The following is a 21,572-nucleotide window of genomic DNA, read 5'->3' on the forward strand; positions in this document are numbered from 1 at the left end:
CGAGCGTGACCGAAGAGAAAACAGATGATGGTTCCAATGCCGGAGAGATTGTCGAACGGAAGAGCCATAGAAGTTCCGTAGTGTGAAGGTATTTCGGCTATTTCAAGTCTGACAAAAAACAGAGTAGCGTGCACTGTAAATTGTGCCGAAAGCAAGTCTGGAAATACAATAAACTGGTGCATGCGTCACACTGTGCGCCACGTTATTGTTTCGGTGAAATTAACTTCTACAATACTGTTACTGTTAATTGTACTCTCTGCAGTGTTTAAATGCTTACATATACACACAGTTACTGTCCGTCCACACATACGACTCGGTTCTGCTTCTATGCCCCAGCTTTGTTTACTTTTTCCCACCGAGGCTTCTAGACTTCTGATTGGCCAACATTTCTGCACGGTTAGGAATCTAGCAGCGTTTTCTTTCATTTATGTGTGGACGGGATTATTTTTAAAACGAAAACGGAAAATCTCCGTTTTCAAAAATACCCGTGTACGTGTGGACGTAGCCTCAGTCTCTGACTGGAAGCGCTAATTCGTCATTCGGCTTTTGTCAGACTAAAGTAACTGTTAAAACTGTTTGAAAAGCTCAGCTATACAACAAGGAGAGATTGAGAATTTCCTTTTAGTTCTCAGTTTATTTGATATTGACAAAAGTTAGTCAGTTTTGTCTGTAAAACAAACTAAGATTTATTTTTAGAATTAATATTTTGTTTCTAAGTGGAATTGACAATTTAGTAGTCTGTTTCGTTTGTTCTATTTTGAAACTTAAACGCTTTAGCGGCTGCCTTTTGTGTAGTTTGCAATATTTGCCTTTATCTATCTGAAAAAGTCTCATGTTCCTTAAGTACATCTACCCTGTTGAACTTATTATGGGAAATAAATATTTAAATAAAAACAAGCTGCTGATTATTTCACATTTTACTTGTGAGCAACGGCACATTTAAATCTTACAAATATAGTTATTTGGCTTATATCGTGATAGATATCGTTATCGCCTGAAATGAAAAAAACATATCGTGATATGAAAAAATCTCATATCGCCCAGCTCTAGTCCCTGCCTACAATTAAACACATTCATTTACCGAAAATCGGGGCCATCTGCTGTGGCAAATGGGTGCAAGACTTTTACCACAAACTTAGTCACTGCTTGGTGACATTCGTCTATCCTGGACTAAAAGGAGACGCTACCGGTAGACTGCAGGGAGAACTGCGAGCATCTGAGCCAGCCAGACTGTCTGTCTCTCTCATCATGGTCACCTAAATGCACAGTGAAGAAAATATAATCTGATCAAACATTATTCAGCTTTAAATATTGTTCAGCTTTAAAGTTACTGTGCAACTGTGTAATAAAAATATGCGCTCACGACTTTGGCCTTGAGAGCGATAAGAAGCGATCGCCTCATTCTGCAGGTGCAAGATATCTGCAAGCGAAGAGACTAGAACACCCAAGGCCGCTTTCCTTTTATGGAGTTGTTTTTCTGCTAATGCAGCACTGTCCTCACAACCCCCTCCTGTAAGTTTTAGAGAATATATACCCATCCACACAGCAAATATGGGGAATCTCCTGATGTGAGCTGTTTGAGAGGTTGTCTCTGTCTCAATAAAAGTTCACTGATTCCCCCATCTGCTGCAGGTGTCCGGTTGTCTTCATTCTCCGCCAGCCTGGTTAAGTCAATTCCTCCTTAACATCTAAAAGAACCTATTTAATGAAGGAAGACGGGTTCACTTTGTGTTTAATATTATTCTATTGCTGTTGTTGTTTTTTTTATATCCTTCAATTGGCGTCACGAACAGGATCCGCTCCAGGCCAAACTGGAACGGGTGGGAGGACATCGGCCGTGGTCTGAGTGAACGGAGTTTGGACAAAAGCTGTGTGCACACAAAAACAAGGTAAGCAGACCTTTTATTTCTGCTATATTGAACATTATAAAAATACTTAGTGTCCAAACTCCTAGTAATTCATAACCAAAATTGTCTGGCTTACTTAAGGCTTGTTGAGAATCAGACAAGTGAATAAGAGATAAGTGAATAAGAAATAAGTGAATAAGTGAATAAAGATAAGAGTGAACTGAGGTCTGACCACGGTTGCAGCCGACGGGTTGCTCTCCGGTGTCGGATAAATACCTCAGTGCAGGTCTGGGACCTTGAAAGGGTTTATTAGTAACGCCTTTCTAAACAAATTAAAAGGTTAAAGGCCTTGAGAATATTTTTTAGTAATATTCTCTAAACTACAGAAGGGTTAGGAAGGCCCAGAGGACTTTATTAGAAAAGATCCTCTAAAACTTAAAAGGAGAAGTACTGGTTGGAGTCCAAAGGAGGGGTCCCTTTGATCAATAGGAGAAAACGGATCTCTTCTTAAAACCCCGATGATTTTAGTGTTTTAAATGTTTTGATGTTCTGTTTGATATTGGACACACATAAATACACGCTGAATGCTTGCTGTGGAACACTGGGCAGGACAGTTTGGTTCTCCGTGTTCACAGATTACACAATTAAAGGAACTAGGTTCCTCTTTTGGTTAAAATAATACACCACACATAGAATTTTTTACACATTTATTACATACATAAGGAGGGTAATGAGTGACTGCAGGTAATGTATGAAGTGTGAATGAGACGTGTGAACAAGGTGACAACCAACTAGCACCCCTATCAGGAAGCTCTAGGCAAGGTTACCCGCCAGACTCCGGTTTGGTAGAAGCTTGGTAACACCTGAAGGGATATTTCAGTGCTGACTCACCTTTAAAGCAGCGCCCCAGCTGATTAGTGCCTAACAGAGGCAGAAACCCAGCTGGCCCAAATTCTCCTTTAAAATCAATAAATAGAACATAAATTACCGGTGTGTGTAAATAAGTTGTATAAATCTGTTAGATCTGAAACTCCTGCTAAAAAACTTCCTCTCTACAACTCTTTTCTCTTCTCTCCCTCTTTCTCTCAGTTGGGATTCTGTGTGTGTATGTGTGCTGGAGAAATAAAAAAAAAAAGGAAAAGGGTCTCTCTCTGTCTCTGTGAGAGGAAAAAGGTGGGGGCCGAGTGAGCCCGCGGGGCCGAGCGGGTCCGCGGGAGCGAGCGTGTATGCTGTATGAGGAAGAAGGGAGTGAGAGGGAGCGAGTGAAAAGAGTAATCGAGTATTTGGTGATTTTTTTATTATTTCAGAGGCACTGGGTAAGAGTTTTGACTTTAGCTGTGAGAGTTGTGAAAAGAGCAGGTTTTTCTTTTGTTGTAGACTGTGAGTAATCGGTGTTTTTCTGCCTATTGTGCTGCGTGGAAGACACAGAAGTGTAGAAATGTTTGTGGTTTATCTTTGTTTGACGTTTTATATAGAGTTGGTTGATTCAGGGTGATTTCTCCCGTTTAAGGGAGGAGTTGCATTGTGGTTATGTTAAAGCTTTGCTGTAGGGGTATGTGTGTGATTTTGTGCTGGCTTCGCATGTTTAAATGGATGCATAGAAGTTTGTCAGTGAGAAATTGTTATGGTGGGGTTTTAAAGTTAGTAAAGAGTCAAACAACGCCCACTGTTTTAAAAAGGCCCAAAACATCATAAAAGACACCTCACATCCTGGCCACTCCCTGTTCGAACTGTTGCCCTAAGGCAGACGGTACAGGGCTATCAGAGCAAGGACTAATAGACTCAAACACAGCTGTTATCCAACTGCAATAACACATCTGAATACTACAAAAATGTCCACCATGCCACTCTTGTGTTAATCTATGCACGGTCTGAAGCATGACGGTGGGAATACTTAGTATTTTAAGTATTCTATCTATTTTATTGATTGAATTTTATTGTTTTTTTATATTTGATATTACTAGGGATGATGCAATGATCAGGGACCATTCTTAATGTCGTCGGTCTCATGACAATGACAATAAAGTTTTTGATTTTGATTCTGATTCTGAAATACACCCTCCTCAAGAGTTCAATGATTTAGGCAGTTATGTTTATACAAATACTAAATGTATGTTTAGTGTCTTCATACAGGTGTTTTTTCTTAACCTGGAAGCCTGAGTACGGCAGCAGAAGACAGGCCAAGCTTTGGCTAAAATTCACGGCTGGACACCAGAGTTGTCCTCACCCCTCCCGGTAAAACAAAAAAGAGAGAATGTAGTTTGAGGCGGGTTTTTCTCGCTGACCTGCTCTGGGTGCTGTGTCCCTGAATCTCACCAGTGTTAACCTCTGGCGGAAGACATGGAGAAAAGGAAAAGATGTTCCTGGTAAATCACTGAAACAAATAAAACCACACACAACCAGAGAAAGATATGAGAAGGGTGAGGAACAGACACATGTGCGTGTTAGAGAAATGCCTCGTTTGAGAAAAAGTTAAAGTAACCCATATACAGACGCACCCATACATGCAATGAAGAAACAGCTTACATACATGTGCACGTACATGCAAGGTTAAAGTAGCGACACTTAACATACACCTGTTTTTAAATGATATAGTTCATACATTACTGACAATTAAACGCTTTGGGTTGCAGGACAACAACGTAACGTCAAAAGACAAAGACACTGGTCTGAGGATTAAGTGAGGACACGACAAATTTAGTGGTTAAAAGGGTCGACTTGGGACATGTTTTTGTTGATTGTTTAAGACAAATGACTACTGAATGATAGGAAATTCCTTTTTAGGTTTCTAAACAGGATCTTAAGAATTTTAACACGTACCTGTGTTGTCCTGTCAACTTGAGGGGTTATGAGTTGATTATATGGAGAAAAAAAAAAAAAAAAAACAAAAACAAAAAAGGGGGGAGACGAGATCTCGTTGTTTCTCCCCTCTCGGGATAACACAGCCAACACAGCACAGCCAACACAACATCATTTTCCTGTTCGCCTGTTTTGTTTTGTTTTTGTTTTTTCTGAGAGCCGAAGCTGACCTGGACTCCTACCCTCCCCTCTACCATCGTTGCCCTCTCCGCGACCATCTTTGACCCTTTGACCCCTGAAGGCCACAGCAGCTGGACTCACAACAACAACTTGAGGATGTCAACAGTGCTGCAAAAGAGTGATCTCATGCAGCAGAGACGGAGAGCACTAAACCTAAAGCCCGTTTCACTACACGGGGGAAATTCCCAGGCTGCGTCAGCTGACAGAGCTGTGACGAGACGCGCATTAAGCCCGGAGGAAAAGGGACGGTGAGCAGAAGGATGCTGACCTCTGAGAAGAGCCGAACAGCAGAGCTGCAGAAGGCCGTGGAGCAAAGTAAGGAAGATGCAGGCAGCTGCAACAACGGATGAAAACAGACCCAAAGAGGAGGGGAGGACCCTAGGCCATGCGTCAGGCCGCTGGTTTACCTAAACTACAGAACAGGAAGGTGATGAACACAAACATATACCAACACACGAACACACACTTCTGCATGCGCCTACTTAGAATGAAGGGAAACACACACATGAACACTTATGCACTTGTTGAGGGAGTAAAAACTGATACATACCCATGCACTAAAATCAAAATGTTGATTTAATTTACTAAGAAGTGACACACAATGCTCTAGCTGCTGCAATGAAGAATGCTTTACTGACAAAGGCTCAATGCTGCACACAACAAAGTCAAATACAGAATTTGCTATAATAATAAGCCCAGAGGGCATTTGTGTGGTCTGGGGAGCAGAGTCCGGAGCGGTTTGGTTATGAAAATGATGCCCGTGCGAGATATCTGGGGCTTAAGGCCTCGACTTAATTGTTTACTCTACACTAAAAAGAAAAGAAAACACTCTGAGCAGTGGTGCAGAGTGAAAACGAGGAATTAACAGTGTGAGTTTTATTTCAGAGCGCCACGTCATTGTGATGGAGATTTAATAAAGGAGGAACACACGGACAAAGAAGAAGAGAAGGGGGGGCAGCCCTTGAACGCGATTGCCTGAGGCATTAAAGTTCTGTACTAAATTCTGGTTTCCAGTGTGAGAAAAGTCACGCAGTGCCAGTAGTAGAGCTAGGTTGAGTGATGATTCTAAATTACTGTAAGTAAATCATCGTACACCGTTCAAGTTTCATGATAACGGGGATCTAGACTTTGTTGAACCCTAGGCAATTTGAACAGGTAAAAGTCGAGTGACCAAGTAGCAGTTGAATAAAAGTCATTGAATAAGTGTTGAAATAAACTGGCAGAATTAAGAGAATTAAAACATTTCAAGAGCTCAACTTACTTAATGGTTCAATTTTGTTTCACGAACGCAAAACATATAGGTTTATGAATATGAAAAGGTTGAGGTGGTGTTGATTTGACTCTGTGTAGGTTTAGGTTGGTATTTTTATTGATGGGAAGAATATTCAGTGACAAGTCCTAAGACCCGGGCGTCTGCATTTTGTTTTTGTTATTTTTCATTTTATTTTGTTTTATATTTACTGATTTTTGTTTGTGAATCTTTTCTTTAAGCAGATCTGCACATCGGAAATTACAAGCATTACACGTCGGCGAGAAAATTGTTGTAAGTGAGTTTCTCCGCATTGAAATGGGTTCTGGAGGAAACACTTGTGGGGACAATTAGAAACGAGAGTCCCTGTTTAAAAAAGGATTCAGCGAGGTAATCCAAACTCAAGTTCTTGTTTCTTTTTGAGATGACGTCATTTTGCTGAGTGTGGAAACTAGATGCGACGACAGGTTTCACTATCAGCAAAGAACGGATGAATGGATGAAAGACTGGGAATAAAAACAAACGGACTGACTGGTAAAAGATGACAAGACTTGACCATGACTCAAGGTTAACCACCTCCACCTAGATAGGATAAAAGGGTGGATGAATTTATGTGGGTTTCTTTTACAGGAGTAGAAGGATGACAAAATATTCGAGGATGAGTGAACCTGTAAATGCCATTTTTGTGTCTTGTGTTGCTTACAGAGGTAACTGCGCAGCGTTACCATTTACATTTTCTTCCCTACAGGGTTACAGTTTTAATGTTTTTCTATTACAGGATTTCTGGGCGGATGTGTGAAGAAACGGTGTTTATGGGTTAGGAGTTGGGGATGCTATTACACTGTATTTACAGGAAATGTTTTATAGCACCTATGGAATGAGGATGCCTGACTACGGTCAATGTGCTGCTAATGTTTGCTTTGCTTTGGTGAGAGGGGTGCAGTAGAAAACAGACAAGTGACATGAAAACAAGTAATAATAACAAATAACAAATTTGGGGACAGTTTGACCTAGAGCCCACTAACTGGCCATTAGGGGCTCTCTCTCTCTCTCTCTCTCTCTCTCTCTCTCTCTCTCTCTCTCTCTCTCTCTCTCTCTCTCTCTCTCTCTCTCTCTCTCTCTCTCTCTCTCAGGTTGTTGCTCTTTAACTCCTAGAACACGCCCTTGGCGAGGTGGGGGGAACTGGACCACCTTTCTGTGCCCCATCATCCTCTATTAGACGACATCCAAGCTAAGTAAACATGTCTTGGCCCTTTCCCCCTGAAATGACAGGCAGGCAAAGATGTTGCGTCTTTGTTTGCTTCCTGGCCCTGGGTCTCATTCCCATTGGCATAATCCTGATCTGTGAAGGGCCCCCGACACTTCTGACACCTTGAAGTTCAAAAGCTTCGCCCCCTTCTGACAGTCCCAATCTGACAAATGTAGCCCCTAGGGTCTTGCCCACCACTTCCTCTCCAGTTTTGCCCACGCCCGATCCATTTAGAAAGAAACGAGACACGGTTACCTCCTCGCCAACGGACGATGAAAACTCTGATCGTGAGGGTGACGAACATTATCGTCTTTCTCTTGTTTAAATGCTTCTAGAATGGTTGTTTCTCTGTGGTGTTTTGTATTAGGCTTGTTATTAATTGTTTCCCTCACCCACTTCCTCTTGAAGGATATATCTGGTTGAACTGTGTCGGGTCGGGTTGTGAGGGTTAAGCGATGTTCTCAGGGTCTCCGGACTTAAGCCTGAGCGAATGTGTACTCCCACCACTGGATATAAATTGTTTTTTTTTCCACACCCCTTCCTCACGTTTTACCATATTCACTTTTGAATGTCCTTAGCAGTTACCGTTCTGGGTTTATTTTACGGTTGATTTATTCTTTCACATTTTCACGTTTATATCTCTCATTATTATAGTAGACTCTGTACTCTCCACATTTTTATCATTACTTATGTTTTTTAGTTGCTGGGTTACAGGAACTGTTAATTTTGTGTCTCTACCCTGGTTGCACTAACTCGTTGTATCCGTGTGTGCAGGACAGCTGTTACTGCTTTCATCGGGAACCGAGACTGCTTGCAGCCGACCCCTGGGCAGGGTGGTGCCTGGACTCTTTTCTCCTCATCTGCAATGACAGATAAAGACAAATGATAAGACCCGAGGAGTTTTTCGAGCCAGGCTTCGACACGTCTCTGTGTTCCTTTGAATGTTACTTATTTTTGTGTGTTGACCCATTTAAGATGGGTCAAAAGGGGGATTTGAAGAAAATATAATCTGATCAAACATTATTCAGCTTTAAATATTGTTCAGCTTTAAAGTTACTGTGCAACTGTGTAATAAAAATATGCGCTCACGACTTTGGCCTTGAGAGCGATAAGAAGCGATCGCCTCATTCTGCAGGTGCAAGATATCTGCAAGCGAAGAGACTAGAACACCCAAGGCCGCTTTCCTTTTATGGAGTTGTTTTTCTGCTAATGCAGCACTGTCCTCACAACCCCCTCCTGTAAGTTTTAGAGAATATATACCCATCCACACAGCAAATATGGGGAATCTCCTGATGTGAGCTGTTTGAGAGGTTGTCTCTGTCTCAATAAAAGTTCACTGATTCCCCCATCTGCTGCAGGTGTCCGGTTGTCTTCATTCTCCGCCAGCCTGGTTAAGTCAATTCCTCCTTAACATCTAAAAGAACCTATTTAATGAAGGAAGACGGGTTCACTTTGTGTTTAATATTATTCTATTGCTGTTGTTGTTTTTTTTATATCCTTCAACAGTAATGGCAGGTTTTGTAACAAGTCAGATCGCGATAACATAATATGCAGTGTTAGTTGATTATTTACCTGCCGCATTAATGGGAGAGGACGTGCAAAAGTCTGGAGCAGAATTAAAAACACGACATTCATTTAAGGTTATCGCGTGTTTTGTGAGCAAATTTTTTTGCATATTTGTAGTGTTTCCTCCCTTAAATGAAATATCTACTTTGCAAGTTGCCCTGTTGTCACCTGTTCTCGTAAAGTATAACCAAACTTTTGAGCGTTTGAGCCGCTTAGGCGCCGTGTTTCCTGTCAGGTAAATGACGCTCCACAACGTGGTGACGTCATTCGGGGCGACTGGAATCGATAAGGGAATCGTTTGCAAAAATGGCAAACAATTCCAAGGAATTGAAACAGTGGCAACCGGTTCTCAACAAGAACTGGGTTTCGATACCCATCCCTATAAGGGAGCACCACTGGTTTTCGCTTTTGCAGAAGTTATCTTTCTAACACTCTATAGGTGTCTTCCAAGTTTTTTCTGAGGGTCTCTTTGATATGATGTTCTCTGTGTTGTACTGTGCTGATGACACCCAAGTTAATGTGATCAGTAGGTGGTAGGTCCTGAGATTTGATTTTCACCCAGGTGTCATTCACTTGAGCCTGAACAAATACCTCAGTGGTGTTCCAAGACAGAATGTTTTACACCTCTGTTCAACTTCCTCAAGGTTGTTGAAGGGGTGGTGTCATCCTGTAATACCTTAACTGCTTTGGTAATTGAAACACAAGGAAAGGGAGCATTTTCTCTTATGATGTAACATTATTATGCAGCTGTAGTTTTTATAAAGTTCGGAACCTGGAGCAACCTAAAACTTAACAAGTCACTTAGATAAGTGATGAAATAGTTGTCCTAAAGAAAATGGTGTGTTCAGAGGAACAGAATCAACTTTCTGAGCATCCATCAGCATGTTATCTCTGGCATTTTCAGAAGTTTAACTAAAGAAATGACAATAAATTAATGAGTTTTTGCAAAATTCTACTAATAACGTTTAGGTACAAGAAAGCAACCTTGTCTGAAGAAAAAAAAAAACTTTGAAAAGACCCTCTGAAAACCTGGAGAACTATTGTCCAAGACCATATTAAAACATTAGAGGAAAATCTGGCACCTCCAAAGCAAAATGTAAAGAACTGAGCAAGTAACTCCAGATTTCTCCGCAGTATTGTGTAATTGTCCAGTCTTTGTGCACCACATACAGGGAGTGCAGAATTATTAGGCAAATTAGTATTTTGTCCACATCATCCTCTTCATGCATGTTGTCTTACTCCAAGCTGTATAGGCTCGAAAGCCTACTACCAATTAAGCATATTAGGTGATGTGCATCTCTGTAATGAGAAGGGGTGTGGTCTAATGACATCAACACCCTATATCAGGTGTGCATAATTATTAGGCAACGTCCTTTCCTTTGGCAAAATGGGTCAAAAGAAGGACTTGACAGGCTCAGAAAAGTCAAAAGTAGTGAGATATCTTGCAGAGGGATGCAGCCGTCTCAAAATTGCAAAGCTTCTAAAGCGTGATCATCGAACAATCAAGCGTTTCATTCAAAATAGTCAACACGGTCGCAAGAAGCGTGTGGAAAAACCAAGGCGCCAAATAACTGCCCATGAACTGAGAAAAGTCAAGCGTGCAGCTGCCAAGATGCCACTTGCCACCAGTTTGGCCATATTTCAGAGCTGCAACATCACTGGAGTGCCCAAAAGCACAAGGTGTGCAATACTCAGAGATATGGCCAAGGTAAGAAAGGCTGAAAGACGATCACCACTGAACAAGACACACAAGCTGAAACGTCAAGACTGGGCCAAGAAATATCTCAAGACTGGTTTTTCTAAGGTTTTATGGACTGATGAAATGAGAGTGAGTCTTGATGGGCCAGATGGATGGGCCCGTGGCTGGATTGGTAAAGGGCAGAGAGCTCCAGTCCGACTCAGACGCCAGCAAGGTGGAGGTGGAGTACTGGTTTGGGCTGGTATCATCAAAGATGAGCTTGTGGGGCCTTTTCGGGTTGAGGTTGGAGTCAAGCTCAACTCCCAGTCCTACTGCCAGTTTCTGGAAGACACCTTCTTCAAGCAGTGATACAGGAAGAAGTCTGCATCCTTCAAGAAAAACATGATTTTCATGCAGGACAATGCTCCATCACACGCGTCCAAGTACTCCACAGCGTGGCTGGCAAGAAAGGGTATAAAAGAAGAAAAACTAATGACATGGCCTCCTTGTTCACCTGATCTGAACCCCATTGAGAACCTGTGGTCCGTCATCAAATGTGAGATTTACAAGGAGGGAAAACAGTACACCTCTCTGAACAGTGTCTGGGAGGCTGTGGTTGCTGCTGCACGCAATGTTGATGGTGAACAGATCAAAACACTGACAGAATCCATGGATGGCAGGCTTTTGAGTGTCCTTGCAAAGAAAGGTGGCTATATTGGTCGCTGATTTGTTTTTGTTTTGTTTTTGAATGTCAGAAATGTATATTTGTGAATGTGGAGATGTTATATTGGTTTCACTGGTAAAAATAAATAATTAAAATGGGTATATATTTGTTTTTTGTTAAGTTGCCTAATAATTATGCACAGTAATAGTCACCTGCACACACAGATATCCCCCTAAAATAGCTAAAACTAAAAACAAACTAAAAACTACTTCCAAAAACAATCAGCCTTGATATTAATGAGTTTTTTGGGTTCAATGAGAACATGGTTGTTGTTCAATAATAAAATTATTCCTCAAAAATACAACTTGCCTAATAATTCTGCACTCCCTGTATTCATTTTTTAAAAACTGTTACATGTCTGTTGTTCTGTCTATGTGGCAGTAAGTTACAAAATTATATATTATTTTAATAATAGTAAAACAAATAACCCCACATTCTCTGGAGTATGTTTTGTAGGTTTAGAGTATAAATAATATCGTTTACCTCTCTGAGATTATTGTATTTGTGAGACGTCTTGCCAAGTGAATGTACTATACGTATGTGTTACATTTTTCAACTTCCATCAAATGGCTGCACTTATCAAGATAAAGTGCTCTGTTCCCCCACACTCTGTGGGAGATGTACATCAAGCTGGTGGACATTTAGAAGTACTTTTCTAAAAATAGGGCCCTTGCTAGAGATCCATTGAAAATGGCTACGCAATCATTCACATTAAACACTTGTCATACACAGTAGAGGACATCATTCAGTCTCATTTTCAAAGCTACATCTTTAGATCGCTGCATTTTTCTTCTGTATTTCACTTTCACTATTTAAGCCCTGACTGAAGAAATCTTCCAGAGAATATTCTGTCAGGGAATGCTAACTTTTCATTTATAATTACAAAATATCAGAAGCCCAACAGAAGGAGCAAAACCTACTTCAGTAATCCAGAGGGTTTCAAGGAGAAATCACTAAACATGTTGCTTTAAAAGAAATATCACACATGGGGGATTTTAACATTACTGTCATTAATCTGCTGTGTGAATTCAGCACTTCCTTTGCGTTTAAAGGTTAAGGCTGTCACCCATCATATCATAAACAATTCTGCTGACACAGACTTATACTATCAGTCATATTTCTTTTGCTGTTTAGGTCATTATTTTCATTATGGTTTATTGAGTTGTAGTGACTTGCTATGTTCTTCACAATGAACAATTAGTACAGTGTCTTTCTTTCAAAAGCTTTTAATAATTTCGTGTACATCCATGGTGTTAAAAGATAGAAAAATATCTACATTCAGTAATGTCTTTTGCTCACCTTAGTCCATTTAACCTGACTTGCCTGTAGAAAATACAAACACTTCATGTTTCATAGAAAGCCACTACAATAGGAACATCTGATATTTGTATAATTTAAGAAATGTAGTGTAGCTTATGTTCATCACTGCTCCTGAATGCACGCACACAGCATGACAGAGTGAAAGAGACACATACAGGAGTTTACATTTCTTTCAACAGAGAAAGACCTGCAAAACAAGCCATGCGTAACGTGTTATTTGTGATGACAGTTTGGTTTTAACTGCTAGCACCTAAACCACCAGTGAAAAGAGACAGCAATTAAGTCCTGCCCACACGTGGTAGTAGAACATTTCATAATTCTCCACTGACTTTCTGTTTGACCTCATTGTTTTTTCTGTCTTCTAGCCAAAAACATGATAACTGCCTAAATGCTGCTATTTAGTTGGCTGCTCTACCAACAGGGTAAAGAACCTAGGACTAGATTTTTTTAAGACATCAAACCAAGAAACTAAACCTTGTTAGTGGGATCCTGTCACAAGCTCAGTGCAGCAAGTCAAATATAGGATAAGACAAATACCAACTGTCAGATTTAGGCTAATATTTCTGGAAGTGAAGTTTAAGACTTTCATCAGTGTGCAACATGTTCTATAGCATAATATCGATGATTTAGAATGCCATCAGCTACAAGCTAACTACAAGAGGTTTTTTTTTACAAGTAGCTAACATTAGCTTTCTAATAGCTAATGTGACCGAGTGCTAAAATAATTGTTTAACGTAGCAAACTTACGGTTTTCAACTAGCTTTTTTTGTTTGAATTTGAGCTCAGCAACATGTTGTCTAGCCAACATGTTGCTGAGCAACATTACTTTGTTGGTCATTACCAATGCGTTACTGTAATCTGATTACTTTTTTAAAGTAACAGTAATTAGATTACCGTTACTTTCCTGTAGGAACGCTGCGTTACTGAGTGCGACGTTCGTGACAACAGCTGTGTGCAGATCAACAATGGATCATATATCGAGTGCGGGAGAGAGTATGAGCGTGCAGCGTTTAAAGCGTGGAAGTACTGACCTTACTTTGAGTTTGATTCCATAAAAAGTGACAAAAACATTAGTGTCTGCTGCTCACTGCGTGGGAAGAAAACGTATCTATACAGCGAAAAAAAAAAACCCTAAACAAGCACCGAGTGCGCAACAACGTAATGGGAAATTCATAGAGAAACTCGCGGATTCTTCCACTGACCGCCGCGTCACACCTGCACCAGGGCAAACCTCCGCCTACCCCACTCCTGCTTTACAGGTGAAAATAGAGCAAAAGAACCGCTAGTCTTTGACTTTATTTATTTTCTGCTTTGTTTTACTTGCATCTATTTGAAAGAGTGAGTGTAAACACAAAAAAATATTTATTTTATTTTATGTGCTGGAATGTGCAGAAAATAGGTTTAAATGTTAAACTAATTTATTCAAGTCAGAGAATGGTGCATATAATTTAATTTTTACTTGATGCATAAAGTTAAAAGATTAAAACTGATAAAACAAGTTAAAAAAGAGACTTTTCTATTTGATTACATTTTGTATGATGGATTATGCAGAAAAAGTAGAACTGGGCTGAAAGATCTATTGCTTTATCACCTCTTCAGGTTGTAAATCATGTTTTTAAAAAGTAACTAAGTAACTAACTAATTAATTACTTTTGAAGATAAGGAATCAGTAAAGTAACAGGATTACTTTTTTGGGGAATTAATCAGTAATTAGTTACTGATTACTTTTTGTAATTAGCAGTTTTTAGAAAAAAAGCTGAGCTACCAGTATTACAGCCAGTCATGAATGACATGAATCTTTGTGTTATTAGACAAATCACATGGTGTTACTATCAGCAAACGTACTCTCGAAAGTGCCAATTTGTTGCTACACATAATCCGATTTTGAGTTCGCATTTCTCTGCGCCATATACTTCCGAGTAACAAGAAAATGCTGTCCTTCACATAAATTACTGATTGGCAGCGCTAACTCGAAATTTCAAGTACTTTTCTCAAACCTTTGAATTAATTAGTCAAAATTTTGAGCTAATAAGTTGAAATTTTAAAAGTAATTAAAATTTTGAGAAACATAACTCTAAATTTTGAGTTATCGATACTTTCTTTTTAGCTGCGGAACTGGCCTTCCATAGAAAGGAGCAGGAGCTCAATAACCCCCTTTTTTTTTGCAACCAATGTATGGAGAACAGCATTTTTGAATACACAGCATGTCAAACCTTGATGCAGAAGGCTACAGTAGCAGTACAGTACCATCCTGGGTATCATTCTTGTTAAGAAAGAGCAGTGAACTGGAGCTATTGAGCACTGTATACAGCCAACCTGAGCATTGCTGCTCAGCATGTCAACACCTTTATATTCTCACTGTACTCATCTGCTGATGCCTGGTTACACCAGGATAATGCACCATGTCAGAAAGCTCAAATCATGTAAAACTGGTTTCTCAAAAATTACAATAAGTTCACTGTACTCAAATGGCCTCCACAATCAGCAGATCTCAATCCAAGAGAGCACCTTTGAGATATAGTGGAATGGTAGATTTGCTTTTTCCACAGACAAAAGTCTCTGAGGATTGTTTCCATCACTTTTGTATATTTAATAAAAAATTAAGGCAGCTGTAAAGGCACCAAGTTGTAAGGTATACGTAATAAAGAGGCCAGTGAGTGCTATGTTCATCACTAAGTTTTAAGGTAAATCTACAGAAAAAACATAATTGTCATGGTTAAAGCAATTGTAAGCAATGTTTCCAATCACAGTCACACAAAATATACATGGAAAAAGTTCAAGCAAACACTTAAAAATATACATCCGTAATTTGTAGAATAATTTGATAAACTAGGCCTTTTACGTGCTGTTTTGACCAGCAGGGGTTAATAGTTTTATAACTTTAAAAGACAACATGTGCGTGTGCATGTTGTTGTACATACCGCAAATGTGCTGCTAGTGCACTGTTCATGGGCAAAGCAGTCTTATTTTTATCTCTTTTTTTATCCTGTTTTATTTAACAGTTGTAATTGCCTCATCATTGGTGTATCTTGTTGTTTAATGAACTGATCTAAATGATAATGGCAATGTAATGGCAACCCTCAATAAATATTTAATCTAACCACAACCATGCTCCGTCACCTTGAGCGGGCCAGAACAGAAAATGAGAACCCTTTCAATTAAGACAGTCCAGGATGAAGCTGATTCTTGTGAACTCATTGATTCTTCTATATATTAATTAGTGTGCTCCCGCATTGTGAGACTTTGTTGTCGCTCGCGTAGGCTTGCCTTGAACAGTGCTGTACGCGTTGTTGGCTCTAATGGTCACATTACTCATTTTGCAGTGATGGTTGCCTTGTAATAATTACAGTCATTATGTTCTTACACTGTGAAGCTGCAACTTTGAAGGTCACTGAAAATTAGCTCCTTTCCTTTCTAATATACAGCTATAAGGCATAGCACTTTTGCTCTAACTATGGTATTTCTATGGGAAAACTCTCTGTAAGGATGATATGATACAGTATATTAGATATGATCGTGTATGTAGTGAAAAGTCTAGTCTAATGGGCATGTCTGAGTCTGTCCTAGCTACGAATGAAAACCAGTCACGTTGCAAAGCATTGACCTTGAATGGGAGACCCATATTGTGGACACTGTTTAAATCTCCAGGGAATTTCCTGGGGAGGATATGTGAGTGAAGGATTTCTTTTTTTGCTGAACTAAAAAGAGAAAGGTCACTTCAGTGTTAGAGTTTCAACAAACTTTGTGACCCCCAATATTTCGATGTTTCTTTCGTAGTCATAGTACCGACTCAAGAGTGAACAGTAATGCACTAGACAGCTTTGGCTCTCTGGGTCTTTCTAGAGTTTAGGGATTCTTTAAAATTCGTGTGATATCATTTTTTCTTTAAAAGAAGAAAAACTAAATTGGTGCTTAATCTTCATTAATATTATTTTGTCAGATTAACTGACTAGCTCCTTTTAATGGCAAAAATGATATCATTTTACGAAGGTGATGCCTAATCTCAGTGCTGTCATAGATGATGTCATGGATGGGTTTTTTCACAACCTGTCTTTACCATTAATGTGGGATTAACAACTTTTTTTTATTATGCTCTTGACAAATGTTTGAGATGCTGTTTGCGAGCCACACAGGTACATTAACATGGAAACTTGCTTTAAATTTCTCCCATCCAGGATTAATTACAATCTTTATTCTCTATGAGCTGAGACAATTTGTAATTAACATTTGACCTGTGTACTCCTCAACCTTTCAGTGCAACAACTAATTCATGCAAGCTTGTCCCATGTAACCTCATTAGATCATTGTGTATGTGTGTGTGAGGAAACGTAGGCGTAATTACTGGATGAAAGAGCTGGTAATCAAGCTTTACAGCCAGACTCCCAACTTTATACTAAAGTGACGAAAGGCTACGGTATGTCACGGGAATGTCATTTTAATTCTTCCCAAAGCCACACAGTGTTTCACAGTTAAATGAAAACTATGGTTTATTACATGGTGGGTTTTGTCAAAGGGCTGACCCTCATTTTTGATCACAGTGTACTCACCAATTACAAACACAAGCTACCAGATAATCTGCTATGTTATTTGAGAGTATTTTGCAAAGAATTCCTTATTTTGCTGTCAAACCAACAATTGAAGAAGGATAGTAGGTCAACTCTGAATCAAAACTTAGTCTATGAACTGCAGCGGCATTTGGGGCATAACTTTGGGAATGACTGAGGTCTCTAACATTATGCAAATCTTTCTTGTCTCACTGTGTATTTCACCTTTTTTCTTGACCTTAAAATTATGTAAATTGTTCTGAGATGAGATGTTATGACTTGGTGCAATATCATTTAAATAAAGTTGAATTTCTTAAAACTGCAAAATGACATAGGCACTCAGCAACCTTGCTTTTATATAAGAATATTACCAGAATACAACCAGTTGGAAACAAGTTCCATTTTCACACCTACAGAGTGTCAACTAAGGCTGAGCAACCAGTGCCAGCAAGCTCCGAGCCCTTCTGCGAGCTAACCAATTTTGAGACTTTGTCTTTCACTCCAGTGCATCCTGTATTCTGAGTGTTCCAAGCACCCTGTCCTGGTCCTTGACAGCTCCAATCTGAGGAGTCTGTGCAGCCTCTGCCTCCAGAGGCTTTAGTGGCTGCTGCTGTAAACAGAATCATCAGTGGGTACTGTGCTACCAAACAAGAACAGCGGCCAGAACCGGATCCTGAGTTTCCAGACGTGCTTCATCCATGCCACTGGCTGCCTCACCATCTCTGGCCTCCTGTGAAGGTCAACTTTCACCACCAGCATTGAGCCACACTCCATCACTAGCCTTCTGCCTTTCCCTCTCATAATCAGACACCTCCCAGAAGAGTTCTGTCTCCTCCTGCCGAGACACCTGAGGGATCGCATCTCTTTTGGCAAACTCAGCCAGGCCATCTGAGGGGCTACATCTTTGCTGCTTGCCACCTGTCTGACGTCCAGAGGGGACCTACCTCCACTACTGGCCCTTAGCCCTGCGTCCTCATTGCAGACCTCCAGCTAACACTCTGGTAGGACTCCATCACTTCTTCTGACCTCCTCCAAGTTGACCCCATGACCTGTCTTTCTGGCTTGCCCCATGGTCAGGCAAACCTACATAAATATCGGTCTGTTGCAATCACTAGGCAACCACTATAGGTACTGTGCCCTATATACAAGTTTTAAAGGTATGCTCTCACTGCTCATTTGTTCTGAGAAAATGATACAAAAAACAAAACAAAACAAAAGAACGATGATCAGTTTACAGGTCATTCAAAAGGAAACTTTATAATGCCCTACTTTGTTGTTCTTGCAAATGTAATACAGGTAATCTTGCTAGCTGACAGAGGTAATATAAAAAATGATCAAGAAATGTATTTGTTTTCATTCTAATAAATTAAAACTAAAATAGCTTTATACAGACTGTCTCAGTACATTTACCTTTATATTTATGATCTACCAAGTCCAGCTTTTGATCAAAACCTTCTGTTTTTCCACCAGGAGGCTAATTTGTGGTCAAATTTCTTTTAACCCTTTCATGCATGAATTATGACAACTACAATTAGGATTTTTTTTCTTAAGTATTTATATTCATCTTTAGGCATGAAAAGATGAATACAAATACTTAAGAAAAAAAATCCAGATTGAGGTTGTAATAATTCATCCATGACAGGGTTTAATAACAATAATTACAATGAATCACGTCATACATCTATAGTAATATTAAACAACCAGTGGGTGGAAGGGTATGGAGTGACACATCAGTGTCTAAGTTAGTGGTTTATGTGCAAGTATACCATCAACACTGACACAAATTCAAGTAAACAGCCTTTGAATAGCTGTCAACTGTAGTGACCAGCATACTTGAAAGGGTTAATGTGCAGAATTTGTAATTCTAATACAAAATTAAACAGATTATAGCAGGTTTCATTCTGTTTTCTCATACTGTATTATGTGGGAACTAAAAGCACAAAATGATGGGAGAGTGACCTTGCCTTCCATTTGTGCAATGAAGAGATGCTTGCTGTGCAGTTCACACAAGATGCATCAATAATGTGCTGATTTTCTGCTGGTCAATAGAGACGTATCATCTGATGCCAACATTTTTTTCCCCACCGAATATTCCTAGACACTATCAAGCTCACTGCCTCTTATGTTGAGAAACTAGAAGTCCCTAAAAAGAAGCCCATCTTGCTATTATTGGTTTTGGCCATCATCTCACATAACCCAGAAATAAACTGAATACCACTGTTATTGTCTCCTACAAAATGGATGTATGTGTGTTGCATTTTCCGTGCATTTGTAATGTTAATCAATGTCAATGGCACATGAATAACGGAGCCAACTGCTGGATTTATAGCTAATGAAAGGCTTTCTGCACTCAAACAACACCCCAGAAAGCTGTTTACAATTTATATTCACATTATACTTTCTAACACTTTTTTTTTTTTCTGATTTTCCTGTTCTTCCCTGTTCTTACTTATTATGCTTTTAACCTTCACTCCACACTTACAATGATCAATTCCGGATCTAATGCACTGAAACAACCTTCCGAGTCCATGATATATGATGGTTCATGAAAATAACAATATTCCTGTGGTTAAAAATGCAAAAGCCAGTATAGACAAAGCTTAGTGCTGTGACTGTCATTTTGGCGTGAAAAGTTATTTCCTCACAACCCACATTTTTTTTATCATTAAATGAAAAGAATCCATTTAGAATTTTATTTAAAAAACAGTCACCACAATACCATCAATTAATGCTTCTGTATTTTCCTACATAAATCAAATTCATTCAATTGGTTTTCAAAATGTAAGACTACTTATGTGAAATACAGAAGCTGCTGTTGGTTTGGAAAAAGGGGAAAACTATATAAACTAATTAAGAAAAATTTGATATTCAATTAATGCCACAAAGTATTTGCTATTTATGAAAGTCCTGTAGTATCATTGTATGTGTTCAATCGAGTAATCTCCGAGTTGCCTTCTTGTGTCTCATCTTGTCTTATAATCTTCTTAGGGAACATCAACAATATTATAGGGACACGTCAAATACATCAGCTGTGCATGTCGATACACTTATGTGCATGCAGGAGAAGAGAACTTCCTACTTATTTAGCCATAATTACAGTTTTGTAATCATTAATGTGAAATTGACATTATAATTCATGTAATGTATCAAGCTGGTTACACCCTTAAAACAGTCATTTTAATCCTTAAAGGATTTCATAATGGCACAAGGTTCTTTGATGAACATATAAATGAAGGCAGTTGGAACTTAAGCATGGTATACATTTCAAAAGAATCTATAAAAAATATCTGAGCTTATTTGACCACACAAAATAACAAACAATATCCCTTTAAATCCAAATGTATTGTTTATTAATTATTATTATTATTTTTGAAAAGCTAGTATTGCACAGGAAAGTGACGCGTTCCACTGACTCTTGCTTATTCGGCATGCTTGTCTCTTTCTTGATATGGCGATTAGTTCTAACGCACTTTGCAAACTACACTGGGCAGCATTTCCCTGAGGGAACCAAAAGCTGTCTTTAATAGCATGCTCAGCATTCATTAGTGACGGGGATGAATCTTTTACATGCTAACCATGTGGAAAGAACAAATTCAGATAATAAAAAATTAACAACCTAATGAGAAGACATGCATATGATGCATATGCTTAAAATATACTATAATATCCCTTATATTTTTTTCTTTTCACAAGGCTTTAAAGGCTTTAAAGACAGCACAGTAAAAACTTTAAAGACAACTGTTATTATTATACATTTTAAAAAAGCTGAATTTCTTAACAGACGGCTGTGTTTAAGACAAAAGATTCACCTGACCTTCATTATCAAACAAGTTGTTAGTAATATCTGATAACAAAGGGGGTCAAAGTATGTAGTTGTGAAACACCCACACACTCAGAACTGTGAAATATTGTGCCATATAATTGTTTCCTGGAATTCAACTTAAAGTAGCAACAAAAAGATGTCTTATATCTCTGAATTTACTCTATGCTACATGACCACTAAAGTCACTAAACCTAATAATAAAACATAATTTCAATTCAAAGTGAAATGCTCATTTTGTTTCCATTTTTTCCAACTCTAGAGTCCTTACAGTTTTCTATCCCTCACATTTCAGGGAGCTCCATTTATTTTGAAAATCTATTTTACTGTATATTGAGCAGTGCTGGTGTAAGAGACACACAGAGCTGTATGCATTGCTGCAGTGCCCCTCTCTGGGACAACACAGTATTCACTGTTATTATGAAAACAAATGCAAACGTTTAAATAGTGGTTTGAATGCAAAACCTGTCTAGATATTATTGACTCCCCTGATGAGAACTCTCTAAATACGAACTGTGGCATTCTGCATTCTTATC

The 21,572-nt window shown here is 39.1% G+C and overlaps 1 long non-coding RNA gene across 1 annotated transcript; it reads left to right on the top strand.

Annotated features, from left to right (window-relative positions):
• Positions 1-1,533: 1,533 nt before the first annotated feature.
• On the top strand, positions 1,534-7,406 carry LOC145421240 (uncharacterized). Its single transcript, XR_013902568.1, has 3 exons — positions 1,534-1,664; positions 1,794-1,889; positions 7,269-7,406. It is a non-coding gene; the product is annotated as an uncharacterized LOC145421240 (long non-coding RNA).
• Positions 7,407-21,572: the final 14,166 nt, after the last annotated feature.

This window comes from Astatotilapia calliptera, chromosome 17, assembly GCF_964374335.1.
Source record: "Astatotilapia calliptera chromosome 17, fAstCal68.1, whole genome shotgun sequence".
NCBI classification, from domain to species: Eukaryota; Metazoa; Chordata; class Actinopteri; order Cichliformes; family Cichlidae; genus Astatotilapia; species Astatotilapia calliptera.